This window comes from Eulemur rufifrons, chromosome 30 (genome assembly GCF_041146395.1).
Source record: "Eulemur rufifrons isolate Redbay chromosome 30, OSU_ERuf_1, whole genome shotgun sequence".
In the NCBI taxonomy this organism is placed as follows: domain Eukaryota; kingdom Metazoa; phylum Chordata; class Mammalia; order Primates; family Lemuridae; genus Eulemur; species Eulemur rufifrons.
Window position 1 is genome coordinate 83,948,228 of NC_091012.1, and position 16,734 is coordinate 83,964,961.

At 39.6% G+C, this 16,734-nt stretch overlaps 1 protein-coding gene and 1 pseudogene across 1 annotated transcript in view; one reads left to right on the forward strand and one right to left on the reverse strand.

The window, feature by feature from the left end:
- Positions 1 to 16,734, reverse strand: part of LOC138378947 (sodium/hydrogen exchanger 2-like) — a 61,735-nt gene that overhangs the window by 33,112 nt on the left and 11,889 nt on the right.
- LOC138378452 (protein MEMO1-like) lies at positions 2,914 to 3,749 on the forward strand (annotated as a pseudogene).

A 16,734-nucleotide genomic window follows, 5' to 3' on the forward strand; every position in this document is an offset into this window, starting at 1 on the left:
AGAATACAAACACAAATACTAATGAATGATCATTCATTTGTAAGACAAAATCATATGTTATCCTCAGTTGTACTTCACATTTTTAAGAAATTAGAAATGAGAAGTCTACAAATTATATATTTATGAATGAGATTGATTCCAAAAGTCTATTATTTAGAATTTGAAGATATCAATATTATGAATGGTGGTTGCATCCCCCAAACCATCATGAAAAACCTATTTAACCCAGAAAATAGCCAACCAGTAGTACTAGGCCGAGCTATACATACTGGGAACTGAAGGTCCTGCAGTGATAGAGGTAGAAGTTTGTCCTTTGGTTTTATTGGATTAAAGATTAGCCTGGAGCAAAATTTCAAAATTAGATGCTTTTAAGTCCTCAACCAACTGCATCTCCTCCAGCTGTTATTTTATCTCTTTATATCACACAAATCCAAGGTCAGCTTAGAAATGGAATATGCCAATTAAAGTTTTGTCCTTTGATTACAGTTGAATAATTGGTTCTTTAACCTTAAGTATACATCAGGTTAGTTTAATAGATTAACTTTTTAAGAGCTCTATAATCCTGTTTAGCAATCCAAGAAGGTCAAAGCAATCAAAAAATATTTTTAATCAACCTTTTTCTTCTGTGCGGCTTTTCATCAATAGATCTCTAAAAAACTAAAGAACCAACTACCGAAGTCAAGAAAAATGAAAGTTATAAAATTGCTAATTCTTTTGAGTACCATTTTTTATGGGAAAAATTTTTTCCAGAAAATAACTATTTGCAATCTACTGATTTCCTCTAGAAAATTATAACTCAAAAAATGGTTCATACAAGATAAAGCATTACTACTTGAAATAGCATCCTCCAACCATCATCCATTTACTCAAATCATACTCATTCCTCAAAGATCAACTTAAATGTTTCCTTGTTTGTGAAGCCTGAATTACTCGTAGAAATTCATTCACAAATGCAGCATGATTCTTGTCACATCTGCCTTGTATCATACTTACTCATATAGAAGTCTCTCCCCTGCAAGTAATAGCTAATATTCCTTGAGCAGTATCCCTGTCGCTTTACATCCATTAACTTGTTTAATTCTCACAGCAACTGCATCATTAGGCATTATTCATTATGCCCATTTTGCATATCAGAGAGATTAAGCAACTTGCCTAAATTTATGCAAGGATTCATACTCACATCAGTCTTACTGCAAACCCCAACATCTTAAAAACTACATTATAATCTACCACCTACCATCCAGCCTACCCCCACTAAACTCACAGAGGACTCAGTCTCATTCATTTTTGCATGATCAGCTCCTGATATGGTGCCTCATACATTTAAAAATGCATAATAAAGGTGTTGAATGACATTTCCAAGGTTCATTTTGGCCTAGATCAGTATTTCTCTAATTGTCAGTAATGAAAGACCAGATTCTATTAGGTACACCAAGAATAAATTACTAGAAAAAAAATGAGATAGAAAACAAGACCTAGTCAGCCACAAAAAAATAAAAATAAAAATAAATGGTGACATAGCACCTCTTGTATTATCCTGGATAGAGCTGGAACCCATTCTGCTAAGTGAAGTAACACAAGAATGGAAAAACAAGCCCTATATGTACTCACCATCAAATTGATTTTAATTGATCAACCCTTAAGTGCACATATACTAATAACATTCATCGGGTGTCAGGCAGATGGGAAGGGGGGAGGAGGGGATGAGTATATTCACACCTAACGGGTGCGGTGCACACCGTCTGGAGGATGGACATGCTTGAAGCTCTGACTTGGATGGGGCAAGGGCAATATACATAACCTAAACATTTGTATCCCTGTAATATGCTGAAATTAAAAATAAAAGAAAAAGAAAGAAAACAGGACCTATAAAATGCAATCCCCTATGTATTATTATATTATTATAGTTCGCAGAGCATTAAACACTATAAAAGTTTTCAATTTCTATACCAACCAACAGTTCATGGACCAGCACAGCTTCACGGACCAGTACAGATCCATGGACCACACTTTGAATATCATTGGCCTGGATCATTGTGAATTATTTCACACTGTAAAAACACATTTCATTAGGCTGTTATAGTCCCTTTGTGCAGAAGTTACAGCAATGCATCAACTCTCTAGGTAATTCATGGGAGAAAATCTAGCACCTAAATAAGATTTTATGAAATAAAAACGATAGCTTATTTCCAAGTCCTTTCTCTTTTTATAGAATTAGTTTTGATTTTTATATGCCATCTTAATTGTTTATGTTTGTTTCTTGATGAAATCAGTAAGATTTCTCATAGTCTTTAAGACTAGACTTTGAATTTTAATTAAAGTTCCAAGTATTGATTGCCATATGAGTAAAAGAGTTTTTTAGTTATTAAATTCTAAAATAAAAGGTCATGTCTGTCATTGACTCATTACAGATCTTTTGGAAATTCACTTCATCTTTTTTCTTAAGTAAAGAATACTTAAGAGAACTGGGAGGGGAGGGTGCCCTGGGGGCGGCTTGGCGAAAGCAGCCCCGGCTGGGGAGTAGCAGTGACTCCCCGGGCCGGGGCCAGGGCTTTCCGGGCTTCGGTGAGGCCGCTGTGGGCCCCATCTTCTGGCAGTCACCGGAGTTTGTGGTGATTGTTGCTGCCGCTGCCACCGCCCGACTGCCATCTCCTGCTCCTTTTGGGCGGCCGCCCCCTCCCCCTCCCCCTCCCCCTCCCCCTCCCCCTCCTCCTCGATGATCCCCTCCCTGCTGCCGCCTCCTCCTGGGCTAGGCCCGCGGTGTGTCGTCCCCTCGCGTAGGCGCTCCTGCTGCAGTCGCCGCCGCCGCCCCTTCATTCATCCTCCTGCACTCACAGGCCGCACAGGCACTGAGATTATGCAACCGAGGGGTCTACTGGGGAAGCCAGTCACACCGGGAGCTGGTACACAGCCTGAGGACCGCAGCTGAATGCACAGCTAGAAGGTTGGTTTTCACAAGTACAGTCTACAAAAAGACGTGCTAGAGCCATTATTGCACCCCATGCAGGATATACGTACTGTGGGTCTTGTGCTGCCCATGCTTACAAACAAGTGGATCCATCTATTACCCGGAGAATTTTCATCCTTGGGCCTTCTCATCATCTGCCCCTTTCTCAATGTGCACTTTCCAGTGTGGATATATATAGGACACCTCTCTATGATCTTCGTATTGACCAAAAGATTTATGGAGAACTATGGAAGACAGGAATGTTTGAACGCATGTCTCTACAGATAGATGAAGATGAACACAGTATTGAAATGCATTTGTCTTATACAGCTAAAGCCATGGAAAGCCATAAGGATGAGTTTATCATTATTCCTGTACTGGTTGGAGCTCTGAGTGAGTCAAAAGAATAGGAATTTGGAAAACTCTTCAGTAAATATATAGCAGATCCTAGTAATCTATTTGTGGTTTCTTCTGATTTCTGCCATTGGGGTCAAAGGTTCAATTACAGTTACTATGGTGAATCCCAGGGGGAGATTTATAGATCCATTGAACATCTAGATAAAATGGGTATGAGTATTATAGAACAATTAGACCCTGTATCTTTGAGCAATTACTTGAAGAAATAGCATATACTGTATGTGGAAGACATCCCGTTGGAGTGTTATTAAATGCTATCACAGAGCTCCAGAAGAATGGAATGAATATGAGCTTTTCCGGTTTTCAATTATGCCAGTCAAGCCAGTGTAGAAACTGGCAAGACAGTTCAGTGAGTTATGCAGCTGGAGCACTCATGGTCCACTGAAGCTCTGAATCCTCAGGGATACCACCTGCACATTCTCATACTCTGTCTGGGGTCCCAGCCTAGCCTTTACCAAGATACTGGTCTTTGGGGGATTCTGAAACCTCTAATTAATAGAACTTTCTTCTCTTCTTTTCTAGTAGGTGTAGTCCTTCCTTAATTTCAACTCATTAAAAAATGCTTTATAGTTTAGGGCAGTGAAAGGAAGGCTGGCATCAAAATATTTTGATCAAAAAAAATGACAATGTAAAGGCCTGGTTGTGGCAGACAGTTTTTTGAAAGTAACTTGTAAAGCATTTACAATATCCTCAATTTGCACTCTTTGCAGACTTGTGCACATATATTCCGCTTTCAGAATAGCTTTGCAAATTGCACACAAACAAAAAAGGCGGAAGCTTTTTAATAAAAATTGCATTTATAAATGATCTGTATTAGAATATAATAAATCTCCAGTTATAGTCAATTACTACCCGTGTTGTACAACAGATACCTTCTATTTTAGTTGCTAATAAAGGGCTACACAACTCAAAAAAAAAAAAAGCATACTTAAGAATGTCATCTGCTCACTTCCGGGATCCATTTTTCTATAGGTTGAGCTGTGTGCGAGTCATAGAAGCATGATTAATACACATACTTTTTTTTATAGAAATGGCCTCATGATGTCTAAAATTCCCCTAGTCATTCATGCACTCATTCAAAAGGTGACAAGTGAGCCCCCACTGTGTGCAAGTCTTGCTACAGATCTTGCTTCTCACATCATTCTCAGCAAAGAGCAGTTGTTTCATGAGAACATATGTTAACGTTACATTTCCACAATTGTCCAAGCCAGAGAAGGTTTGCTAAGGACCCATCCAGGGGAGCTTATTTTATTCTGGTCTTGGAAAATTTGAATTGAAAAGGAGAGTTAGTAAGCAGGAGCAGCTTCGTGATTCCCTGTTTAATTGTTTGTTCTAGTATCAGTGATTAAATAGTGCGAGTATCCTTTCAGCTACTCCAAATGACTGTAAGATGGATAGGTTTGATAAATTTCAAAAGAAATAGAAAATAATATGATATTCTATGATTCTGTTTGGTATCTTTAATGAATATTCACAAACTAGTAGTGTCTACTATGAAAATGAAATACGGGCTACAGCTGTAATTTCTGATTTTATTTATTTTGAGCTAGGACAACACTTTAAATTTAAGTTTAATATTTAAAGTTTATGACTAGGCTAGAAAGTAAATAGAAGGTACTTATCTGGAAGCGATAGATAACAAAGATCACAGTTGCCAGGTAAAGCCATCTGTGTGTCAGTGGGATAGAAACAAACTCCTTCCAAAAGTGAAAGAGCTCTATGCCTCACAGGCATATAGAGTTCTACCATTTGAACTAAAAATGGGGAACTTATACTAGATTCCAACGATTTTGAAAGTTAAGCAAAGTTATAATACAATATAGAAACTGGATTATAAGGCATTTTTGTGCTGATTGATATCACTTTTTTAAATAAAGCATTATTATATTGTAAAACAGATAAATTATGAAATTTACCAACTAATACAACTCAAACTCATCATAAAACTGGAGACCTAAGCTATAGTATTCTTACTTCTGGTGCCTTGGTTTTCTGGTTCAAAATGCACAAAAATAGCTTCATAATAGATTTCTAGTATCACAAAAATACTGTTAGTCACTATACAAAAACATCTTTCTGAATTCTTACGTTCTATAAAGACCACTTTCTTGCAAAGTTTAGGAGTTTTTGTTGTTGTTGCTGGGGAAGAAAGTGGTTATAAAAAATCCTTTGTGTATTTTAGTTATAAGTAAAACTTCATTCTACATTTGAATGTAAGATAATTTTTTCTAAGCTCTTGAAGAGGAATCACAAACAAGCATATTACAAAAATACTTTTGTATAGACAGCATAATTCTTTATGTAAGGATGTTTATAATATGAGAGCGAAATATGAGAAATGAATTGGCCTGCTGCTTTTTGCACTTTAACTTTGGTAATACCATCTGCAGAGCCAGTGAATGGTGCACTTCATTAATTGTATACAGAAATGATACCAGACAAGAAGAGTTGTTCTTCTGTCTCTTCTGCCAAAAAGTGGTGTCAACTTGACATTTAATAGCAATGCCTAATATTTTCTGAGAGTATCAAAAACAATGTTAGACAGTCACAGCTGCCTTACACAACCACAGTTAATTAACAAACATTGTTCTCGTACCTATGCTTGTGGGCAAAAAGAGCAAAATAGTAAACAGTTTTCTGAATGAAAGACAGACCAATTTGAAATTTGGGAAAGCAAATTCATATTTGCCAGGCTTTTTAAAGTGGTAACACAATATAATGGTGATAAAAAACATATTCCCAAGTTTCCACACAGAAATCTATCTATTGATATTAATCTCAAAAAAGTCACTAATAGATGTTAACCTATAATGTGAAGATATATATAATATAATAAATGTACAATATATGAAATAATGTAATTTTTATTATAATAAAAACTTAATATTTATACATAAGTTTTATATGTAGCAATTAAAGTTACTGATAAGTGGATTTTTTTTACCAAAAAATATCTAAAATAGAAGGCAATTTAATATAATAAAATATGTCTTTGAAATATCAGTAAATGTGTACTTATTGACTTCAGAAACAATGCATTATTGAGAAGGAACAAAATGAGTTCTAAAATGGATGCAATATACCACTGTTAAAAGCAACCATCATTAAGAGTGGGTGCTTTATGGTTTCAGGCTGAAAAGAGGGTCCAATTTCTCAATTCTCCTAATAGAGTTTTAATTACTTTTCACACACTAAGGTTGTGTCTTCATCTTTCCTCTCCCCCTCTATACAAAATCAATAATGATACTGACCATTCTGAGAACCAATAATCCTCCAGGTAGAAATTGATTCATACACAATTAATTTCTGAAAAAATGATGAATTCTTAATGGGTGCAGGTGTTTCATGCCTCATTTTTCAAGTTATTGGACAATGGAACAAAATAAAAGGGAAAGGAATATCCCCCAAAGTAATATTATATTAATAGCTACAATTACACTTTTGCTTCATGCTTAACATGGTGATTCAACCAATGAATAACTACAGAATGACTAAAAATTACTTTTCATATTTAAATCATTTACTTAATAAATTATTCCATTTTATTACTCACAATCATACTGTGCAATAGATATTATTGTCTTCATTTAACAGATGAACAAACTAAAGTTCAGATAGTTTTGGAGGAGGTTTCCTATTTGCATCACAAAAAAGATAAAATTTTAATTTTTCAGAACAGCCTCCTCTCCCCAGCTGGCATGTCCTGCAGTCTGAACTTTCCACAGAGACTGCAGCCCTGGCCTTTCCCTAGAAGAGCTGCAAGGGACCTAGGGCACCCAATCTGGGAGCTCCCTGCCTGCCCCTCTTTCACAGAGACTCATGCCAGTAGGTGAGACACACGGGCCGGATTCCGTTCCTCCTGGACTTCAGTGGGTTGCTGGGGGACAGAGTGGGGAGCTATGGGAGCTGGACTCAGAGGGTGAGGAAGCCCACGTGGACAAAACTGATAGGAAATACTGTGGAGTTCTGAGAAACAGCAATCTGGGAGATTACCCATCCCCCCACCCCACTATAGGAAAGCCACACTGTTGGATTAAGGCAGGTCTTCCATTGGGGAAGATTCCAGCTCCGGAATCCATAGCAACCAAGTGTGGCACATTCAGGAATTTGGGTGTTCAGGGAACTGCAGCCCCTCTTCTATCCACTGCAACCAGGATAGTAGTTTGAGCCAAAAATTTGGCGAGTGACCGCCTCTCCCCAGCTGATGCATACTCCAGGCTAAGGTTTCCACAAAGAGTAGGGTCCACGCATTTCCCCTTGAGGACCTGCAGTGGACTCAGGTGCCAGTTCTGAGAACTCCCTGCCCACTGGCATTTTGCAGAGACACATGCCAGCAGGTCAGACACGCAGGCCAGATCCCGTGTCCCCTGGACTGGAGTGGGTTGCTGGGGGACACAAGGGGAGGTTTGAGAGCTGGACTAGGGTGGTAAGGGAGCTCACATGGACAGAACTGACAGCAGAATACTGTGAGGGTCTAAGACAGAGCGATCTAAGAGACTGCCTAACCCCCTGCAGGAAAGCCATGCTGTTGCATTAGGGCGGGTATTCTGGCAGGGAAGATCCAAGCCTGGGGTGCCATAGTAACCAAGCATACAGCACCGCCCTCCCCACAAGCAGCCCTCTCTGTCTGGAGAGTGGCTTTGTCTTTCATCCCAGTGGCTCCCCCTAGCGGCGGGGAAAACAACCTCGGAGTCCTCCTGGAGATCAAGCAACACACTAGGAGCAACAGGGGCACTCCCAAAGCCTGGAGAATTCAAGTGCTCCTCCACCTGAGGGACTAGAGCTCACCATGGGCACAAAAGAACATCTCAGCAGTTGTCTCTTTCCTGCAAGCATCAACCACTGACAGGGAAAACAACCCTATAGCTCATCATAGCATCTACCAGCTCAATCAAACAGGGAGTTTGGGTGGCTGATACTTACAAGTACCACTCACAATCTTGGAGATTAAGCTGGGGACCCAATACAATTCACACTTCTGGGAAGAAATGAAGAAAGAAATGTAGAAGCAACCCAAAGGGACACTGTTTATTAGAACAAAAGTTATAGGCAGCTTGAAGAGTGAGGGTCTCCCTCTTCCACTGTAGATCTCTGGGCTGATTGAGAAGCTGCTCAGAGTCTGTGCAGAGACATTGCAACAGAGAGCAGGTGCAGCAGAGATCTGGTGCCTGCTAATCCCAGGCTTCTGAAATTGATCACATCCTGATTGTTCTGGTGCATGTAGCCAGGTCCAGTCAGGACCCAGCCATCCAGCAGTAACCTTAGCATCACCAATGCCAGGCTGGGGAGGGAACAGATGCTCCCTTGTGTTGAGCCTGTGACTGGGGGCTGAGCATGCTTCCTCACCAGCATGGAAGCCAAACAGGAGGGATGCCTCAGACTGCACAAGCACCACTAAGGAAGGCTCAAAAGACTGCCTCAGTGAGTCCTAGGAGTTGGGGAAGAACCTTGGTTGACCAGCAGCTCTGGCCAACCTACATGGAAGCTGGGCTGCTAAGAAAAACCTTTACCTGTGTGATTGGCCATCAGCAGTCCCCACACTGGTGGAACAGCACCCCATATGGGAAGCTCTGCCCTTGAAATCCCCAGATGCAGCTCTGAATCTCTGACTCGGCCTGAGTCCAAGGCTCTGCCCCTATAGCTCCAGAGCCCCTGCCAGGCCTGTGACTCCACCTATGAGACTCCAGAGTTGTGCTTGGACCACAAGAACCCGCTACTAAGTCCATACCACTACCACTGGAACAGCAGAACTTCCCTGAGATCCAACAGCCCTGAACAGCCATCACTCCTGGACTTGGTTCAAGAAAGTCCCCAGCAAAGGATAGGAGGTGTCCTGCATTCCTATTAACCCAGAGATGAGGGAAGAGGAACCAGATGAGAAGAAACCAGCAAAAGAATCCTGGCAACATGAAAAAATATAATAGTTCAATACCCCCCAAGGGAACACAATGGAGCTACAGTTGTGGACTCCACCCACAAGGTAATTGCTAAAATGACAGAAACTGAATTCAGAATATGGATGGCAAATAAGATGATTTGAATTGAAGAGAAAGTGGAAAATCAGAGAAAGGAAGCTAAAAATATATTTCAGGTAATCAATGAAAAAAGTAACTAGAAAGCTAGACAACATAAGAAAGGATATAATAGAACTTAAAGAAATGAAAGAGTGGAGGGGGAAAAAAATGGTGGAGTAAAGGTGACCTTCTGGATGCCTGGTCCCAGAGAAAGAGGCATAGATCTTGGTCTGCTACATAAGAGTGGATCACTCCCCAACAAGAACAGCGTTGTGAATTGGCAGAGAATCAGCGTGGGACACACAAAACAGGAAAAAAAAAAAAAGGTGAACGGGAGTTAGGATCATGAAATCTGGACAGTGCGAGACAAACAGTAGAGAATAGAGTATGGGACGGCTGCACCCACCTGGCCAGCGAGTGAAGTGGGATCAGACCCACAGGAGAACTTCTTGCTTCCCCACTGACCTCCACACTCACTCAGACAAGGACCTGCCTGAAGTTGGTGCAAAATCACAGCAGGAGGCATGGGGCTCTGTGGAGAGGGGACAATAGAGGGAAGTGTTTTGAACTCCCTGGAGCTCTGTGCCAGGACTGCACTGGGCAGGGGAGGGACTGCTCTGAGCTACTGCTTTAGGTACTAAGGAGACAGGTACCTTGCCTCTGGCACTCAGCGGGTCCAGATCAACGGAAGTGAACACTAAGTAGGGGACTCTAACCTGGAAACCGCTGCAGGCAAATAGGCCTGCTCAGGATGGGTCAGAAAGAGGGAGAGCTCCTGCTGGACAGGCATGAAATTGTGGGAGTGTGACATAAAAGAGATAAGGGGGCATCCTGATAACTCAGGTCCCCGATCTGGGACCTGCCAACTCCTGAACAGTGGTCCCCAGTGCTAGTGCTTGGGCGGGTGATCACGATTTTCAGGGTCCACAAACCAAATGCTGCAATGTGATACGGTGTTGGGCAGCTCCCTTCCCCTAGCCTGGGGACTCTCGCGACAAGCTCCAACCTTACATGACCTATGGTCAACTAGCCAGGCCCGTTTTGATGGGTGAATTCTGAATACTTCCCTAGTTGTGGGAGGTTAATACCTGCAGGATTTACAGAGGCTGGGGTGCTGGGCAGACTGGGGCACCACCCCCTCCGCCTAGCCAGCATCTTTCGCACTGAAAGTGGTAGACTCCACCCCTAGAGGTAGGGTGAGACAAGAAAAGCCACTTCCCTCTGCGACTAGAATGAATCTGTGGGGCCTTGACAACCCAGTGACTTTGCTCATCAGACCAGTTTAGGTCATCCAGTAGGATGATAATTCTGGGGCTGGATTTCCACCTCCGGTCAACTGCCAACAGTGGGATCCATGGTCACGGAACAAAAATCCTTGCAAGAGGCCAAAACAGGCTCCCCAAGTAACCCCTCCCATCAGGAGCAGCCTCCCAACTGTGGTAGAACAACCCTGACCAACATATTAGCAGCTCCCCCTAGTGGCAGATCAAGCAACCATACAAGCGCACACATCCAGGCTGGTAGGCAGCAGCTGCAATCTGTCTTGCTCCTCCAGCAACTACTGGAACAGAGACTACGCAGGGCATCTTACTTTCCAAAAGAAAACTGAAGGGTGGGAAGCAACGGCTGATCCAGTTAGGAAAGACTCAGTGAAAGAACTCTGGAAGTATGAAGAATCAAATGGAAAGGACACTCCCAGAAAGGAATGCCAGCTCTCTAGCAATGGAAATTAACCAAATTCAGAACACTAAAATGACAGAAGAAGAATTTCGAATGTGGATTGTAAGAAAACTCAACAATATGCAAGAAAAATGGATAACAAACACAAAGAAACCACAAAAGAAATCCAGGACTTGGAAGAGAAATTCACTAAAGAAATTTAAATATTAAAGAAAAATCAAACTGAACTCCTGGAAATGAAGAATTTATTTGAGGAACTACAAAACACAGTGGAAAGCCTCAAGAACAGGGTAGATCAAACAGAAGAAAGAATCTCAGGGACTGAAGATAACACCTTCCAATTAAATAAGTAAGTCACAGGGATAGAGCAGAGAAATTAGAGAAAAGAACAAAGCCTACAAGAAATGTGGGTTTATGTGAAGAAGCCTAATGTGAGAGATATGGGCATCCCTGAGAGTGAACAAGAAAATTCACAAGGGTTGGATAAGCTATTTGAAGATAAAATAGAGGAGAATGTCCCAGGCCTTGTAAAAACCTAGATATCCAGGTACAAGAAGCTCAATGGACTCCTTGGAGATTCATTGCAAACAGGAAGACACCACAACATGCAGTCATCAGACTGACCAAAATATCCACTAAAGAGGCCCTTCTACAAGCTGTAAGGCAAAAGAAACAAGTAACACACAAAGGAAACCCCATGAAAATAATGCCAGACCTTTCAACTGAAACCTTACAAGCAAGAAGAGACTGGGGCCCCATTCTTACTTTTCTGAAACAGAATAATTCCCAGCCTAGATTCTTGTACCCTGCAAAGCTAAATTTTATATACGAAGGTGAAATAAAGACATTCTCAGAGAAGCAAAGACTGACAGTATTCAACAAGACAAGATCAGCCCTCCAAGAACAACTGAAAACAAAGTTACACATGGATGAGCATAAAAAACACTTGTGAATGTAAATCCACTCAAAAGCTAAAGATCAAAGGCCAGATACCACAATGGCTACAGAGAAAAAACAAAGCAACAAAGTTTAACCCAACAGGATGAACAGAAATTTGCCCCACTTATCAGTTCTCTCAATAAATGTGAATGGCTTGAACTGCCCACTAAAGAGACATAGGCTGGCCGAATGGATAAATACACACAAGCCAAGTATCTCCTGTCTTCAGGAAACACATCTAACCTGCAAGGATGCAGTTAGACTCAAGGTGAAAGGCTGGAAAACAATATTTCAAGCAAACAGAAGCCAAAAGAAGGCTGGCATGGTGGGCTTGACTTCAGATAATTTAGTCTTTAAATCAACAAAAGTAATGAAAGACAAAGATGGTCAATATATAATCATGAATGGTACAGTTCAACAAGAAGACATAACAATTCTAAATGTGTATATACCCAACTTAGGTGCACCCAGATTCATAAAGCAAACTCTACTTGATCTAAATAAAATGATAAACAGCAACACCATAATAGCTGGAGACTTCAACACCCCACTGACAGCATAGGGCAGATCCTCCAAACAGAAAATAAGCAAAGAAATAATGGACTTAAACAGAATTCTAGAACAAATGGGCCTGACTGACATTTACAGGAAATTCTACCCAAAAACCACTGAATATACGTTCTGATCAGCTCAAGGGACATTCTATAAGATTGACCATATCCTAGGACACAAATCATGTCTGAAAAAATTTTAAAAAATAGAAATTATACCATGCATCTTCTCAGATCACAGTGGAATAAAAGTAGACATCAACCCCAACAGAAATTCTCCTTTCTATACAAAGTCGTGGAAACTAAACAACCTTCTGCTGAAGAATTATTTCATAAATGAGGAAATCAAGATGAAAATCAAAAGATTCTTTGAAATAAATGACAAAAGAGACACAAGTTATCAAAATCTGTGGGACACAGCTAAAATAGTCCTGAGAGGAAAGTTTATTTGCATAAGTGCCTATATCTAAAAGATAGAAAGATCACAAATATACATCGTAATGAATTGACTCAAAGAGCTGGAAAAAGAAGAACAGACCAACCCCAAATCCAGCAGAAGAAGTGAAATTAAACAGATCAAATCAGAACTAAATGAAATAGACAACAAGAAAACTATACGGAAGATTAATAAAACAAAAAGATGGTTCTTTGAAAAATAAGCAAAATTCACACACTTGGCTAGAGTAACAAAAAGGAGAAAATAAAAGTCTCTAATAAGCTCCATCAGGAACAAAAAAGGAGAAATTACAACTGATGCCACAGAGATACAAGATATCATCTATGAGTACTACAAAAACCTTTATGCACACAAACTGGAAAACGTGGAGGAAATGGACAGATTTTTAGAAACACACAGCCTCCCTAGGCTCAACCAGGAAGAAATAGAATTCCTGAACAGACCAATATCAAGTACTGAAATTGAAACAACAATAAAAAACCTCCCCAAAAAGAAAAGCCCAGGACCAGATGGTTTCAGGCCCGCATTTTACCATACCTACAAAGAAGAACTGGTGCCTATCCTGCAGAAATTATTCCACAACATTGAGAAGTATGGAATCCTCCCCAACACATTTTATGAAGCCAACATAACCCTGATACCAAAACCAGGAAAGGACGCAAAAAAAAAAAAAAAAAAAAAAAAAAGAAAGAAAGAAAGAAAGAAAGAAAACTACAGACCAATATCCCTTATGAATATAGATGCAAAAATTCTCAACAAAATCCTAGCAAATTGAATCCCGGTGCTTATCAAGAAAATAATCCATCATGACCAAGTGGGCTGCATCCCAGAGATGTAGGGATGGTTCAACATATGCAAATATATAAATGTAATTCACCACATAAATAGAAGCAAAAACAAAGACCATGTGATCCTCTCAATAGACACAGAAAAACATTTGACAAAATTCAACACCCTTTTATGATAAGAACACTTAACAAAATAGGCATAGACGGGGCTTACCTAAAAATGATACAAGCCATATATGACAACCCCACAGTCAACATCACAGTGAATGTGGAAAATTTGAAAGCATTTCGTCTAAGAGCTGTAACAAGACAAGTATGCCCACTGTCACCACCCCTATGCAATAGAGTGCTGGATGTCCTAGTCATGGCAATCAGGCAAGAGAAGAATATTAAGGGAATACAAATTGGGAAAGAGGAGGTCAAACTACCACTCTTTGTTGACAATAAGATCTTGTATCTAGAAAACCCCAAAGATTCCACCAAGAGTCTCCTAGAATTGATACATAAATTCAGCTGTCTCAGGATACAAAATCAATGTACATAAATCAGTAGCACTTATATATACTAATAACATTCAAACCAAGAGTCAAATCAAAGACTGAATACTATTCACAATAGCTACAAAGAAAATAAAATACCTAGGAATACACTTAATCAAGGAGGTGAAAGATCTGTACAAGGATAACTGTAAAACTCTGAGGAAAAAAATTACAGAGGATAAAACAAATGCAAAAACATATCATGCTTATGTATAGGGAGAATCAACATTGTTAAAATTCCACATTACCCAAAGAGATTTACAAATACAATGCAATCCTCATCAAGTTACAAAAGTTACACTTCACAGATTTATAAAAATTAATTCTATGTTTTGTTCCAAACAAAACCAGGAAAGAGCCTGAATAGCTAAAGTAATCTTAATTAAAAAGAACAAATCTAAAGGTATCACATTGCCAGACTCAAAACTATACTACAAGGCTATAGTAATCAAAACAGCATGGTATTGGTACAAAAATAGAGCCATAGACAAATAAAACAGAATAGAGAACCCAGATATCAAACCATCTACCTACAACCAGCTATGTTTGACCAGGCCAACAATAACATGCACTGAGGAAAAGAGGCCTTTTCAATAAATTGTGCTGGGAAAATTGAACAGCCACATGCATAAGAGTGAAACAGGACCCCTACCACTCACCACTCACAAAAATTAATTCATGATGGATAAAAGATTCAGATCTAAGGCATGAAACCATAAGCATTCTAGAGGAAAATGTAGGAAAAACTCTTTTAAATATTGGCCTAGGCAAAGAATTTACAAAAAAGATCTCAATGGTAATCATGGCAACAACAAAACTTAATAAATGGGATTGGATCAAATGGAAAAGCTTCTGTGTGACTAAGGAAACAATAAACAGAGCAAATAGACAACCTACAGAACGGGAGAAAATATTTGCATACTATACATCCTATAAAGGTCTAATAACCAGAATCTAGAAAGAACTCAAGCAAATCAGCAAAAAACACCCAAACAATCCTATAAAATGTGGGGAAAAGATATGAACAAAAGTTTCTTCAAAAGAAGAATGACAAGTAGCCAATAAACATATGAAAAAAAATGTTCAACATCACTAATCATCAAGGAAATGAAAATTCAAACCACAATGAGTTATTCCTTATCCAAGTTAGAATGGCATGGTTAAAAAGTCCAAAAACAACAGATGCTGGCATCGATGCAGTGATAAATGAATGCTTATACAATGTTGGAGGGACTGCAAATTAGTACAATCTCTATAGAAAACAGTATGGAGATTCCTCAAAGAACTAATTGTAGACCTACCCTTTCATACAGCATTCCCAGTACTATGTATTTACCCAAATAAAAATAAGTAATTTTATCAAAAATACACCTGTAGTCAAATGTCTGTTGAAGCACAATTCATAATTGCAAAGATGTGGAATCAACCCAAGTGCCCATTGATTCATGACTTGATTAATAAAATGTGTCACTGAGTAGTACACGGAGTACTACTCAGATATAAAGAAAAGATGAAATAATACCTTTTGCAACAATCTGGATGGAACTGGAGACCTTTCTCCCAAGTGAAGTTTCACAAGAATGGCAAAACAGATTCAACATGTACTCCCCATTTAATTGGTACTAATCAATGAGCACACATGTGCACAGAAGGAAGTAAAATTCAGTGGAAAGCAACCAGGGGGAGCAAGGAGGAGGGGAGGGGAATAAACTCACCCTATGGGTATTATGATCACATTTTGGTTGATGGACACACCTGTAACCAGGACTCAAGCATTACAAAAACAATCCATGTACCCTAAAACATTTTTACCTCATTAATATTTTGACATAAAAATTAATTTTTTGAATGTATTTAATTTTTTAAATACATGAATTGATTGTTAGTTGAATTATTTTATCCATTTTAATAATGTGTTCATATATCTTCTTTTTTTTTTTTTTTTGAGACAGAGTCTCACTCTGTTGCCCAGGCTAGAGTGAGTGCCGTGGTGTCAGCCTAGCTCACAGTAACCTCAAACTCCTGAGCTCAAGCGATCCTCCTGTCTCAGCCTCCCAAGTAGCTGGGACTATAGGCATGAGCCATCATGCCCGGCTAATTTTTTCTATATACATTTTTAGCTGTCCATATAATTTCTTTCTATTTTTAGTAGAGATGGGGTCTCGCTCTTGCTCAGGCTGGTCTCGAACTCCTGAGCTCAAACGATCCGCCCACCTCGGCCTCCCAGAGTGCTAGGATTACAGGCGTGAGCCACCATGCCCGGCCCCATATATCTTCATTATCTATCTGCTTTGATCATTTAGGTGGCCCAAATGTCAGTTTGATTTTTTTAATCCAATGTTTTTAGGCTAAATAATTTTCTAATTAATACAATGTCTTAGAAAAGGATTCTCTCAAATATC